The following is a 15,742-nucleotide window of genomic DNA, read 5'->3' as shown; positions in this document are numbered from 1 at the left end:
TATTCTATTTCCTAAAATATCTCCACGTACTCCATTTATTTCTACTTTTAATGTAGAATGTAACGTTATGTTTAATCTAAACCATTAATACCATTTGCATCCACTGAAAATAGAGGCTCCTAGGCCCAAAATTCCTCTGCTAACTCCCTGCTTGGATTCCTCTTATCCTTGCTTCTGTCCTTTCCACTCCTGACAAACCGCTCTCACAGTGGTTTCTAAGGACCTCTGCATGGGCAAGTCACGGGCCTCTTCTCACCTTTCAGTTTGCCAGCAGCCTTCAATAAGAGCTGATCACTCCTCCTGTACACCATCCTCCCTTGGTTTTCCCAGTCCTATCCAGTCTTGGTTCCTCTATTTTCCCTTCCAACCATTTTTGGTATTTCTCATAGTGGCACTTTCTCATTCCCATCTCCTTTTGCCACTTGCTTTCCATAGAGCTAGGTCCTTGACCTGTACCTTTTCACTTTCTTACCTTGTCCCTAGATGACTACATCTAGTTCACATGGATTCAACTATCATCTCTCTGCCAATGATTCCCAAATCTACTTCTCCATACCTAGCCTGCCCCCTTCAACTCAGCCCACCTTGTACTATGGCCATCCATCTCAAGCTAAACAGGGACAAAAGACAGAATTTCATATTTTTCCTTTTAAATCTCATCCTCCTCTGGAAGTGACAAACAAACCGAGAAAAGAACTCTTATTCCAGAATGAGAGTGTCTATGCAGGGAGTTATATCTGTATAGTTATAGCAATATAACTATTTCGAGAAATGTATCCATATAGACAAAGCCTTAGTTCTGAAGGATTTTTCCTAACAAACAGATCAACTGAAATCCATTTATTGCTGTACCCTAGCTTATAGGGCCCTTAAGTGCATGTAATTTCTGAACATCACCAACCAATTAAGTGAGACTGGGTGGTTCAATGTTTTATTGTTGTGTCCTTGATAATACAAAGCTCTAACCAAAATCTTGCTTATGCAAAACAGGCTTTGAAGGAACAATAACATGCCTCATGATTTTCAAGCCCTGAGGCTAAAGGCAGCAAACAACCATTTATTCTTCCATCTTGAAACACGTTCTTAACTTAGTTCAAAGGCCTGAAAAACAACATGCCCTAGCTACTTGTCTGCACACCTTCTGAAACGCTTTTCCCTTGTAACAACTTGCTATGTGATCAAGTTGCATGATGAAAAATATTTAAGGTGTTCAGAGGTTCTTGGGTTTGTGTGGCTTTAAAAAAAAACAAACAAACAACAAAAAACAGAACTGTTAAACTGCTTCAAATTATAATCAAAATGAAATATTAAGAACACCACCAACAGCAATATTAACCCATTTAAGATTGAAATATTTAATTACTTACATGTGTAAGTCACAACTTAGTACTGTATATGCTGATTATTACAGAGGATGTGTTCTTAACTTTTGTTCATTAAATCGTGGAGGGGGGAGAAGGAGCAGCTGTAAGAGGAGGACAGAAGGGTTGGCATGTATTTTCATCTCTTTCTTCCTCATCAGTTTTCATTTCATATAAAATTAATAAATTATTAATTGCTCATTACTTATCTACAAACCTAAACAATGAAAGTTAAAAAATACTATTTTTCATAAATAATGACAAACTGTTGGAATAAATAGATACTTTAAAATGTTGCTCATTACAGTTTTTACCAAGTTGCTTGCTAACAAAGTAGTTTTTTTGTAAAGCCTTCTTCAATTTGCTTTTCTGCTAAGTTTGAATATTGTTGTGAAGTCAGGAAAAAACCCACAAATTTATTAAAAAGAAAATAAGCCTACTCAAAATAACTTTGCAGTTATGGAACAAGACTGCTTAAGACAGTTGACTACTAGAGGAGGTAAAATGTGTTTACTGTTTCTGAGGTTTTTGAACTGTAATAACAGAAGTGATAAAATTTCTCTCTATTTGTTAGGAGTCTAGGGGATTTTTAATCTCATTTTTTCCACAATATGTGCTTTTAAAAGTTGGAAAATGTCCCCTTACCTATATTTAAAATTTTTTATTGCTTTGATATATACATATGCTAGCAATTAAAAACAAACACATCCTATTATTTCTAAGAAAAGCAGATATTCATCAGCCCAGTTTAATTAATAGTTGTAGAATTATAACTCAGCCTTGTTAATTATCCACATCATGAAATAATAAATGGAGCATTCGATAAAATATGTAATAGAGCATACAGGAATACAAAGGAAAGAATTCAGCTCTGCCCAGACTTCGTAGGGGAAAAGTGAACTAGGCAGAGAGAAAAAGTTCTATTTATATATCAGAGAAAGAAGATAAAAATCTCATTTCAACAAAGCAGCTCCTAAGCAAAATGAAAATCAAGATACAGAGACTGAAAGTACAAGTGAGTTGTGCCTTTACCAGGTGGTTCCATTTCAGAGTCTGTGGCTATGTCTTCACTACAAAAAAAAAAAAAAAAAAAGAGGGGGGGTATTTTTACATTGTTAGCCATCTCGGTGCAAAAAATATTAGTGGAGACAAGGTTCAGGCAGTGAACCCACTTCCCTCCTTCCCTACCCCATCTCAAAGAAAACAAAAACAAAAACCACTCAACTGTAAGATTTGTTTTCTTGTAATGACAAGCTGAAGAACACATCTATGCTATTCAACTACTGAAGCAGCTGGGCCAATCACTTAGCTACTTCCATAAATTCTGACCACAGTATGAAAGGAAACCCTCAGAGTTAAATTCTAAAACTAAAAACAAATAAAAGATGAAACAATCAATTTAAACTAACCTAAGATAGGGTGCTCTGCACTGGTGGAAGCTAACACAGAAAAAGGTTCAGATAAGACAAGACTTCATTTTTCCATAAAATGTCACCCTATCAGTCCAAAGGACGTTGCGGTGAAGTAGCAAACAATCAATCCATACTTTAAAGACTAGACACACATATACATGGGAAGGAGAGAATTAAGACAGTACCAAATTATTCCAACCTTGTTTCATTTTCTTCCCCCCCCCCAAAAAAAACCTGCAATATTCTATGGACACTGCAGCCTGTAAAATATTAATGTGAAAGCCTACATTGAAAGGCATAAATGGACTGGGAGGATGGCCTCTATTTCAGGGGATGGTTTAGGTTTCCCAGATGTGTTATGCTTATCTTGGAGCAGGGTGAGTTGAATGAAAAGAGTTGCTGAAGTATTTCTGCATACCTGAATAGGTAATTTCCAGGACCCACTAACTGGGCATCACCTGTGCCTACACATGAATTACTTTTCTTGGCCTCCCTCTGATTGTGCAGAGCTGCACATGCGCCTTCTGACCTTCAGGCACCTGCTTAAAACCTAAGGGGGCTCCCTGTGGCTTACTTCCTGTTGTCTAGGGATGAAAGGAACTAAAATCAGTTGAAGATTATTCTCTCATTCGGCAGGTTTTGATCCCTTTTGCCAGGATAGTAGGCCGGAGACTCATTGAACAAGCTTCCCTTAGAGCAGGCTCTGGTTTGAGTCATTTAAATAAATAGAATTGATAAGGCTCTTCTCCATAGAGTTGCCTCTTTTAAAGGAAAGGCAACTAAAAAAAGCTCTAAGATTGGTCTGTTGTATATTGTTTTAGCCATAAAAATCCCCTCTCTGACAAAAATGAAGCCATTGCTCTGGATGTAATTTGTATTATTCTGACCGTAGAATCAGAGATGAACAAAAGAGTACACTCCATAAAACAGAGCACGGCAGATGGGTCACAGCCCTCATTCTTGGCCTCTGAAGATCATTTACATTTCTGTAGACACCTACACACAGCACAACAGGCATGAGTGGAATAAACTGAAGCTTGAACCAATAGAATCAAACACTCAAATCTTTTCAGGAATGCCTCAACTTTCCTACTGAGAAGGCTTTTTGGTTCTTCCTCCCCTTCTACCAGGATGTTTGTCCTTTCTGCAATTCCTGAGATGGCACCATCCACCCCTGAATGCTTCATGAATGTCTCTAAGGGCTTGGCTACACTTACAAATTTGCAGCGTTGCAGCAGGGTGTGAAAACACACCCTCTCCGGCACTGCAAAGCGCCAGTGTGGTCAAAGCCCCAGCGCTGGGAGCATGGCTCCCAGCGCTGTACGTTATTCCCCACAGGGAGGTGGAGTACGGACAGCGCTGGAGAGCTCTCTCCCAGCGCTCGCGCTTTGACTACACTTAGCGCTTCAAAGCGCTGCCGCGGCAGCACTTTGAAGTGTAAGTGTAGCCAAAGCCTAAGTTCAATAGCTTGTGAAGGAACGTGGGAACCTCTTAAAAAAAACAAAAAACAAATGATTCTGTGAAAAAAGGCCAGAAGAAACTATTATAATAATCTAATCTTATATATAACAGTCCATGCTGTGCTGTGCGGTAAAGCCATGGTCTTTTTTTTTTTTTTTTTTAAACACAGAATTATTTTAATCTATTATAAAAACGTAGTTAGAAAAAATATATTTAAACACAAAAATTGAAATGTAAATAGGATACCTTAATTTTACACAAAGTGGATAAAAATCCATCCTTAAATAAAAATCAGATTTTTCTTTTTAAAAATAAAAATGTTGAAAAATCAATTTGAAATTGACAATCTATGTTCAAGCCTAACCTTACCTTAATCTGTTACAGCCATTAAATAAAACATATTCAAGCAGTATGTGTTTGCTATCAACGTTAGATCAGTAAACTGGTTGAAGTCACTGGCTATACATCTGGATCCAGAGTTTTTTAAAGTCCTAAACCAGCTTTAGACTCTCTCTCGTGCAGGTGCAGAGAGTATTTTCTTTCTTTCACTTTATTCAGCAAGTTCAATTCAATCACCGGTTCATTCAAATATTTGAGAAACTGCTTGGAGAGCTAAAAAAGCAGGAAGGCTTGTTTTCTGCTTCCAAGCTATGAATAAAAATAAGGAGTGTGAGGATGACATCTACTAGTACTAAAATCTTGAAGCACATGATAACCAAAAACAATCAGTTCCATTCATTAATTACAGACAATACTTACTTTGTTTAAGGAATCAGTTTTAAATACAAGTGTGTTTTGATAAGTTTACTGTTTATAAATTCATCCAGTACATTTGAGACAAGGTGGATGAGAAGTAGTATCATTTACTGGACCAGCTTCTTTTGGTTAGAGAGAGCTTTTGAGCCACACAGAGCTTCCGCTTCCATTCAGAGACACTGGATTTATGGCTTATTACAACTACCTGTAACCTACTAATGCCCTCTTTTTGTCCTATGACTGCTGAGATGCTATCAGGCCACTCTGCCTTAAATGGTCCTGTGCAACGTGTGCTAACTACTTACGCTAAGCAATCTGTTCTGCCTTGCATTTTGGTGTGACACTGGAAGTACCTTTCCCAGACGTAAGGAAGAACTCTCTGTCACCAGGATGGATAAAACTCAATGATTTAAATAAATAAAATAAATAAAAGTTAAAAAAAAATCCGATTTTATTTAAATCTGATTTTTTGATAAAAAATCTTTGAGAGGAAAAAATCAATCTAAAGATATATCTTTGAGCTATAATGTCTCATCATGGAATAGGGATTAGAAAGTCTAATTCTATTGTATGAGAATATATTCATATAATTTTTAAGAAAAGTTTTGTAAATGAGTTCCAATAGTTCATGGATTAGGGACCCAATTTTATGGGGTTCCAGGGGCTTCTGTATAGATTATTTAGGTGAATCTTTCTATCTACCCAATGGGACTCAGTGCTCAGTCTAGAAGATACCATCAGAGATGCTTACTTTTGCAGTTCTCAAACTGTGGATTTGTGTCTCCAGAGATAACATGCTTGTTAACAGCAAAAATGTTTTAAAATAAATATATAGAGGTGAGAAATAACAGACCTCAACACTATTGTCCCTCTGCACATTTGTGTACACAGAGTCAATCCCTTACCTCTCTCTAAAAGTGAAAAGTTTCAAAAAGTTAAATCAATAGAAGATTGTTGGGGGCGGAATAGATCTGGACAAGGAGAACTCTGGAGATAAATGTGAGAAGGGAGGGACAGGCAGTAGAAACAAAAAAGTCAAACTGTTTGAGCAGCATATTCCAGAAGTCTTGAGGTCTTTCTGAGTGTAGCCTTCATTGATTTGAGATCTACCATACCATTCTCTCACTAGAAAGGAAAACCTAAAATGGCACAGGCCGTAAAAGACACCCAGTTTGGGAATAAGAACGATTCAAGAAATATATGTTAACTGATGACGTTTTAAAGAAAGTCACACCCGTGTACTGGTGGAAGTCACTTAAGCACTTGGATTCAGAGACTGTTGTAGTGATAATCTCACTTTTAACAGCAGTAGCTTCTTCTGGCAGTGTGGAAAGAATATTTTCTTCCTTTGGACTAATTCATTCAAAATTGAGAAATAATTTGGGACCTGAAAAAGCAGGAAAGCTTGTTTTTCTTTTCCAGATTATGAACAAACAGAAAAATGAAGGGGAAGACGAATGAGTTAGGTGCAGAAGCCAATATTTTAAGTTTCTCATGTTGACCTGGCTGACATAGTCGATTTAATTTTTGTATTTTTTTTTTAAATATTTCATGTAACTATTTTAGTTTAAAACAATTTTAACAAAAGCAAACCAGATTTTAAAAAACTTTAATGTTTAACTAAATTCAAAAATTCATATCTTGTTTTGTTAAAATGTTATATGTTTGCTGTTGAAGAAAAAAAACAGAATAAGTAACGTTGTTGTTTTACTTAAATAAAACAATTTAAATGTCTTTCTGGTGATGTTCTCCTCCTAATACAGCATGGCAAGAAAATCCTCCAAATATTAATGATTAACCTGTTGAATTGGAGATATTTATGAAATTGGGAGGTGAACTATCTGCTTCAACTACCTTTGGTAAATGAAATAACCAAACAATCATTCATTCATCTTCTGATATAGCTGTAAAACTAATCTGAAAAGTTTTCAAAATAAATCACTTTAAAAATGTATAGTGTGTACCTTCTAAAAGTGAAACCTACATCTCTCTCTGAGTTGTGAAGAATATGTATTAAGGTTATAACAGCCAACAAGAATGCACTTTTATGTAGAAATTCATGATTAAAGAGAGTCTTCCTGACTAGTGATTTAAATGAAATCCACCCCATCGCTAAGAAAGCTTGTGTCTCTCACCAACAGAAGTTGGTCCAATAAAAGGTATTCCCTCACCCACCTTGTCTCTCTAATACCCTGGGACCGACACAGCTAGAACTACCCTGCATCCAGAACATTTAACATTGTTTACTAGTTAAATAAGGCTATTTAAAAATGCTATTTTAGTGCATTTTTAATAGAATTAAAATTTCCATCCAAATGCAGCCTGACACAAATCGAAAGTAAAAAGTTATTGTAGTAAGAAATCCATCATTCACCATTTCTAACATAATAAAAAAGGTAAGTCACAAATCTGAATACATATTTTTAAGCTATATAACTGCTTAGATGCATATAGTTACGGTGTATCCCCCTGGTGAGCAAGTAATACCAAAATTGGTGCAGAGGTAAATGCTTAATTGCAAATCAATGTTTTAATGGTTACCAACCAATGAGAAATTCCATAAGGGCAGTTGATATGACTGAAATACAAATGCAAAACTGATTATTTAAAACAATGGTACCTACTTGCTCATTAAAAAAAAAAGTGATCAATTCATCCTGATTCTACCACAGTACAAAATCCATCATTTTCTCATATTCTCTAGAGAGAGCTTGACTTGAGAATTATTACTGATGAGTCACTTATTCTACCCCTTTGAAACAAACAAACCCTAGGTAAGTATTAGGAATACTTACCCACAACCACTGAGACACTCCCCTATCAGATTTCATTTCTAAAGGGGCAGAGGCAGAAGACAGGGAGAGTACATGCAAAAATCCTTTTTCAGGTGACACCAACTGTCATTAAGGGCCCAATCCAACTTCCATTGACTTCAATGGAAAGACTCCAAGAGACTTCAGAGCAAGTCAGATCAGGCCCTGGCAGAACTACAAAAGATAAGGAACCTTTTTACTGAAGAAGGAAAAACAAAACAAAAAACAAAAGCAAACAAACAGAGCAGGGGGCTATTTCATTCCCTGAATAGAGAAGGTTGTGGAGGTTAAGTTTGCGGTGAAACAGATTATGAACGTTTAAAAAAAAAATGCTCAATAGCATGCAGGACTCCTTTTTATTATTGACTAAAAAAGGAGACTCTCCAAAAACACATGCCATAGATGCTAAAACTGCTGATCTGCAAAGCTGTTTCTGGACATGTCTCTTACAGAGCTAGAAACAAAATACTGTATATACTCATTCATAAGCCAAAAATTTTTGGTAAAAAAATTACACATCAAAGAGCGGGGGTTGGCTGATAAATGGATCTACACCAAAATTTGATGATTTTAAACTCTATGGAATCATTGAATTGAATATTTAATACATTGTTGTTTTGTTTACATGAAGCACTGCAAGCATGGAGCCCCTCAGCTCCCTGTGGCTGTGGTTCGCCGTTCCCAGCCAGTGGGAGCTGCGGGAAGCACCACTTCCCGCAGCTCCCATTGGCTGGGAACAGCGAACTGTGGACACTGGGAGCCAAGGGGCTCCATGCCAATGAACGCTCAAGGTAAACAAAATGTCCAGGCCCGCTAGCAGCTTACCCTAATGGTCCAGGAGCCAAGTTTGCCAACCCCTGAGATATAGGGTCCGCTTATGAAAGGGTCATACAGGTTTTGCTATTTTTACCTAACCATCTTGAGGGGTTGGCTTATAAACCAACGGGCTAATGAACGAGTATATACAGTAAGACTGTCAACAGACTTTAAAAAAAAAAAAAATCTTAAGTTAATATTAGTATTTCTGATGATGCAGGTGTCTCTCTCAATTCCCTTCCCCATTGCTTTGAGAGAATGGATTATTAGAACTTCTAATTCCTACCTCATTTTTTGGTTCATTTTTTTTTTTACCTCCCATGCTGCAAGAAGCAGTTGAGTTAAACAGAGCAGCTCTCTTGTTGAGTATGTGAGATCAGGCTTCTAACTGGAGTCCAAGAAGATGTCTGAGGTTGAGGGGGTAGCTAGCTTTTTCCCCTTCTTTTCTTGAAATTCACTGTTTCAAAGAAACCACTGGTGATGCTGATTGCATATTTCAGAATTCCTATGATTTAGAAACATTCACCCACATAGCAATTGAAAAAAAAAATCTAGATAAAAGCAAACAAGACATAAATCAAATTGGGGGTGCCGTCTTAAGAGCTCTCAGATTGTATCTTTCCAGCTTCTGATATATGCGCAGACACTCATCAGGAATAAATTTCTGAAACCAATAGAAATATTTGGAGTTTGGTTGCAAAGACTGAGACATTTCTACAATACTTCTGCAAATGAGAGGTGTTTCCATTCTTGCATTAAGCAGATCAGTTTTTGCATGCAGAGTTTATGTGCCTAATTTCTGAATGAGGGATATTATCTCACCCCTTTGCCTCTCTGGAAAAGACACAGCTACAACTACACTGCATACAACAATAGAATTTTAAAATGTAGCAGACAATAGGTTTGCTATTCAATATATATTATGTATACTAGCAAGAAGATTTAATCAATATAATTCAGATACTAAAATATTAGGTTTTTAGTCAAATATCATATGATTAACAGTTCCATATACACACACAAACTTTTCACTGTCCTCCCAACCCCGTAGTGTATTATTGTGAAGAAAACAGCACTTTCCAATTACTCTAGTTTAAATCTCTAATGACAGTCTTCAAAGAATGTGACCTAGATATATCAAGCATAATCAGAGAGAATACATATCAAGTCATCTTTTAGTTAAGAGTGCCAGGCTTATTTAAATCTCCTTTATCTATTCACACCTCTGTTTTTATTCAGTTTCCCCACCATATTTAAATAGATCAAAAGAAGTGTTACACAAGACTCTCCTCTTTGCCACCATTTTGTAATATTCAAACTGCTATAATTGTCTATAATCAAAATCTTTCATTTACCAAAACATGGAACAATTTAACACAGAATTAACGCTATTCAGTTTAGTGAAGATGTACACTTTCAGACTATATTTCAGAGACCAAGTTCCAGTTTTCAGCATTCTGACAACCTGGAATTGTAGACATTGTTATTTGTATTTTAACTCTTGCCATAAAATGTAAGAGAAGATTTATTCTAACAGTAAGTCACAATCATTTTGCAATTTGAGCTTTTCTTTTTATGAGCTACCCTTTAAATTAAATATTTTAGAGGGGATTTAATTATAAATGCAGGATATGAATAATTAAATTAGCCTGTATCCAGATTTTTCATCTAGCAGGTTTATTATAGTAGTCTCAGTAGTAGCACAGTGTAAAGAAAAAAAAAAAGGTAAAATGAAAAACTGGAAGAAAAAAAGAGCAATTTAAAAATCAGTGCGAATATCATTCTCTTTTTACTATGAGAATGTTTACATGTCAACAAGATGTACATTCATGCTTATTCTGTACTTAAAGTCCAGTGTTAACAAACAGGGTTCTGTGTATTATATAATCACAGCATTCAACTGCAATGACAAAAAGTACAGGACAAAAGAGCAAGTGGAAAAATCCTGCTCCCCTCACTCAGGACAATAGGATGCACAACAATGTGAATGGGATTCTGTGATAAATAGGCAGCAGGAACTCTAAGGAAGAGAACCTATTTTCCAAAATAAGCTATCCTAAGTAATGAAGGAGGAGGAAAGAAAAATATAAATGAATGAATTTACAAAAAAGTGTAATGATTTCTACTGTGAACATTTTTCAAAATTATCCATAGCATCAAAAGCTTACAGACTGCCAGTTTTTCTATTCTGAGCTCTACTTCTCTTGATTTCCAAATTCAAATACAAAAGATTTGTTCTAGGATGAAACTTGGTACATGAAATCTAAGTCCAAAAGCTAATTAGTTTTGAAAAAAAATATATTTTCACCTGAATGTCATGAAAAACAGAAATTTGAATTTGAAAACTAAAAAATAATTCCCTTCCTTTACATGTGCATGCACACACACAAAGTCACAGCAACTTTATCAAAAAGATATTCAGATGTGAATTCAATTAGCCTCGGTGGTTGTATTAAAATTTTTGCAAAACCATTATAAAACTGTATGTTCCTAATTGAAATTTTCAAAAATTCAGCTGTTCACCAGGCTACATCCCTTAAGTTATACAAGTAACAGAATACACTGAAGAGCTTGGTCAGATTACATTCCAACTCCACAGGTGTTAGTTGCATATGTTCTTTAGGGCTCTACATCCCAGCTGTTAAATGTTTTAAACCAATCCAGAATACATATGTTCTTCTTACAATCATCAGCTAAAAAAGGAGTGTCATCCTTAACTTTGAATTTCTTGTTTTTCTAATTTAAACATGATCCTAAATATGATTTTAATACTAACTGAATACAAAACCTGTGTGTCACGAGATGCTATTTTATCGCCTACTTGGTCTCTGATTACATAGCCTCAATTTATAGGACTCTATAAACCAGAGAGAAAAATCTTGAAAGCAATTTTCCTAAAACTGCCATGTAAGTCAGAAGTCCAAGCTAACAGTTACACGTATCTACAGTAACTACATTAAAGGAATAGGTCTACAGTTTGAATAATGAAAAAAATATTTAAGGAGTGCAGAATATACTAATAATTTAACAAACTGCAGGCACATAGTGATACACAGGCTAGGTTTTAGCAGATGATTAGTTGAGGGGGGAAATAATGTGCACATACAGTATGAAACACCCTCTTCAGTCTAATAATACTGTAGCATGTATAACTTGTATCTTGCTGATGTTCAAGTTACTGCTTCCCCAGAGGTACAGAGACTTTTGAACCTTTTGTCTTTGGAAGTGCTTCAGTTTTTTAATTGCATGTAGATAAATGTGTTACATTTTTAAAGTAACTCCTTAAGTCCACAAAAATTTTTAAATTATGAATTAAACTTAGAAGAAAGCTATAAAACTATTTTTAACTGCAAGCTGGAGGAAAAAAAAAGGTATTTGAAAATTTCTTAATATATTACACAAGAATTTCAACATGACTTCATACTTCAAATGTTTTGTGACTCAGTACTCAGAACATCAACTATCAATTGCTCATCTTTCTACTGTTGCCAACTGTGAGAGGCTCCTCAATACCACACCAGAAGCACAGGAAGAAGTAGTTGCCTCAGCTAATTCTGCACAGAGAAATCCCAAGAGAAAGCAAGCAAAACTTACAAGTATCTTGTCAGTTTCACTATATTAGAGTTTACAGCTTCCAGAAGAGGCAGGACACAGAAAAGAGAAAAAACTAAGAGTGGTACATAGACAAGTAGATTACTGTTCCTTACCAAGAGCACAGAGAGAAAGCGAGAACTCTCTTTTCCCATAACCCAGGAAGAGAAGAGGAAAGGGGGGAGGGGGAACGCAGTTGTCTGGCACAGGTCTTAAAGACTGTGTCAGCTCATCAAGGTTGCTAGTAAGTGCAACCACAGAGCTACAGGCTCCTTCTCTAGAAAGAAGGGGGAGCGGGGGGCAAGTAGCAAGAGCATTAGAAGTTCTTTCTTTGGAAGGAAGGATTAGAGCAGCTGGAACCACTGTAAAGGAACTCAAGGAACAGGGTGGCATTTAAAGAAGCAGAGGACTCCGGTATGAGAAACAGCTAAAAGTCTGAGCCTTCCTGTAAACTCAGGAAAGCAGCAGGGCTTGGGACAGCAACAGCAAAGAGGTATGGGGACAAGAATATGGATGGGGGCAAGGAGGACAGAGAAATAGAATAGATTTGGAAAAAAGTGATTTGTTCAGGGGGAAATCTATTAGAGTGGGCATAACTGATTTTTGAGGGAGATGCACAATGGAAGATATTTCAATATAGTTAAATGTGTATAACATGCATGGCTTGGGGGGAGAGAGGGAGGGAGAGAGGTTGTGGCAAGGTGGCACGTTTATTCACCTGCTCATGAGAAGCTGGAAAATGCTCAACGTCCTGATCTGACAACCTGAGACAACAAAATATTTTGGTCTGGATAAATAAAATCTGTCCAAGTAGTTTAAACCTTTTGGGGATGAAAGCTGTCCTATGAAATATATATTATGATTCCATTCTATAATATATATATGTATAACTCCTTGCCAAATTTTGGGCTTAAAGATTTCATCATAATGCATATGAACAAGGGAGCCAAATAAAGGTTGCATAAGCTTGTCTCTATCCTTCTCTGCTCCTACTCACCTCTATCCCCTGCCCTGATTCCTGCCCCTTTTCTCCTCCCTGAGCCACACCCAGGTATATCTCCTCCAGTCTAGCCCCCACACCTCTCCTCAACCATCTGACCCTCTCTCTGCATTCTGATCAGGTTGCTTCCTCCTTCTCCTTCACAGTGCCTGGGGCACCAGCAAAGGGAGCAATGAAAGCACAGGTGAGAGAGTCTCCTGCCTTCAATTCTTTCTAGTGCCAGATCAGTGCAGCCCTAGCAGCCAGAAGGAGGAATTTCAGGAGGAGTCCAGCTTAGTTCTAGGATGGAGCATGCTCCCTTGGCCCTGTGGAAATGGTGCATGCACAACCAGATCACCCACAGAATCTGTGTGAATGGAGTATGCGCCATGCAGATGGAATCTGCAGAGAAGTCATTTAGCTGCCAGCCTCTACAACTCTACTACGTGTGTAGTAAACAGATTTTTCAGGAACCTATAACAGCCAATGTTGAGCAGATTTTTTCAAGATACGCAAAAGGCACACAACCCCTTGACACTGCGGCAATACCCTGGCCAAATTTTAAGTCCTGCCCAAAGGCATGACTAGTCTAGCATATACCGATGAGATAAAGTGAGACTACCTTAATAATACATTTGCAATTATCACTTATTTGAACAACGTTAAAGTAACAAATATGGGAAAGGGTGTATTGTTTTTCTTCCAGGTATTTGCAATTCACACTTCTACGCTAGGCTCACCAGTTCAGGTAAAAGGAAAATCCTACATATGATTGTTAAATCTTCTATCACATCCACTCCAACTGGTGTTAGTACTTACATCAAGCAAAGCAGCAATAAAAGTATACACTGAATAACTGTGTAACCACAGTTACAGTCAAACAAATAGTATGAATTTGTCCAATTATGTTGTAAATGTTCACTGTACTGCGATTGCTATGAGTTAAATACATGAAAAACTGCAGCGATCAGGAAGGGTGTTAACATTTAGACTGGAGTTGTCTATTCATAATAGAGACCTTGGAGCAAAACGCAGTTGTATAAAATATCAGTATTATACAGGAATACATACTTAGTGGAGAAAATGTTTTATTAAAAAAAATAATTTGTATTTCTTCAGTGTATACTCTGTATTCAGTTTCTATTTGGCAGATCCATCACATTGGTTGCAAAAGTACTGTATTCCTTGTCCTAGGCAAACCTTGTAATGCCAGTCTTAATACAACAGGCTGACAAATTATGCCTAGATTTTTAACTTGTTCATTTTTAAACATTTTAAGTTTATAATCACAGAGTCCATTCTACACCATTTGCTTCTTCTGCAGTTTGCAGATACTTACAAAATTGTCCTTTGCTAAATTATATTTAGTATCAATATCAGTCTAAACACAAAGTTGTTGGGGGTGGGGTGGGGAGGGGTGTGTGTTTTTGTTTGGTGTTTTGTTTTGTTTTTTACACACTATCATTGAGTTCCTTTAAAGCACTTTGCAAACATTACCTAATTAATCCTCACAGCAACCCTGTGAGGTAGATACACACATTTTACACATGGGCAAAATGAGTTAGAAAGGTTAATTCATTTGCCTATCGATACAGGAATCATAACTGGCCACAACTAAACTTAGAATGCAGAAGCTTCTGAATCTGATCCCCACTCCCATGTTCAACATAGACCACACCTCTTTCTTTTACATCCCCTCCCCCACACCCTCTCCCTCCACTTACTGGGTCTTTTAAACTATGTATTCTTAAAGATTAAAGGAGTGAGGTAAAAGTGCCACTAAAAAGCACTTTAGTCTCAGCATCAATATTCAAGCAGATTTCACAGAGTGAACCACCTCACCGTAACTGTTCACAAAACATGAGACCCCAGTCCCGGTTGCTTAGACAAGCTTACAGTGTGTCAAGTCTGAAAAGCATCCATGATTCAAGGAGGCAGTGTCAAATGCTAATTTTGCTACCGGAAGCAACAGCATATTTAAAATCAAAATGAACCAAAACGTTCAACACTTCTGAGTTAAGACTTAATGCGGCCGCAATATTTTCCAAAACACTTCCCACGTGGAAAAAATATTTTCAGATCTAAGAACATATCATCTAGCTTACAAAAATCACCACACCAATCTAATTACAGAAACCTCTTTTATAAGAAATAAGCTTCAACGGATTAATCACCGTTCCAGACTTTATCCAACCTATTTTTGTTATCAGTTAAGCAGGGACCATACTTAGGTCTATTTTTCCATCACAGACCCTTAATTGTGCAATATTTGAAACTGCAGCTATCTAAAGATTAACTCAGTGAGTGAACCTGGATCTTCTTCCCACGCCTCAACAAGCACTCCACACACTTTAAGGGCTCTATTTGAGAGCAGGATGTGAACGTGCAAAGAAACAGTAGAAAAACAACGTTCCAATAAAACAAGAGAACAGTACAGACCGCACCTTAAGCTATCCCTTTAGGACACAGGTCAGTGGTCTGAACAACCTCCAACACCTAGGTGCCTGATTTTTCCTGGCCTTTTGGGCTCAGTTTTAAGTGGGCGTTTCTACT

The 15,742-nt window shown here is 37.0% G+C and overlaps 1 protein-coding gene across 8 annotated transcripts in view; it reads right to left on the bottom strand.

The window, feature by feature from the left end:
• IRS1 (insulin receptor substrate 1) overlaps positions 1-15,742 on the bottom strand; it is an 84,856-nt gene that overhangs the window by 64,279 nt on the left and 4,835 nt on the right. For 2 of the 8 annotated variants that reach the window (XR_005584813.1, XR_005584816.1), the window contains exon 2: positions 1,368-1,465. The exons of 4 other annotated variants lie outside the window; for them this stretch is intronic. The gene's annotated coding sequence lies outside the window, so the exon portion shown is untranslated. Of the gene's footprint in view, positions 1-1,367; positions 1,466-9,227; positions 9,284-15,633; positions 15,704-15,742 lie in introns of those variants that run through there. 2 more of the 8 variants (XR_005584814.1, XR_005584817.1) reach the window with 2 other exon arrangements.

The sequence above is a fragment of the Mauremys reevesii genome, linkage group 9 (assembly GCF_016161935.1).
Source record: "Mauremys reevesii isolate NIE-2019 linkage group 9, ASM1616193v1, whole genome shotgun sequence".
NCBI lineage: Eukaryota > Metazoa > Chordata > Testudines > Geoemydidae > Mauremys > Mauremys reevesii.
The sequence above is the reverse complement of the archived record's forward strand: the minus strand, read 5'-3'. Positions and strand labels throughout refer to the sequence as shown.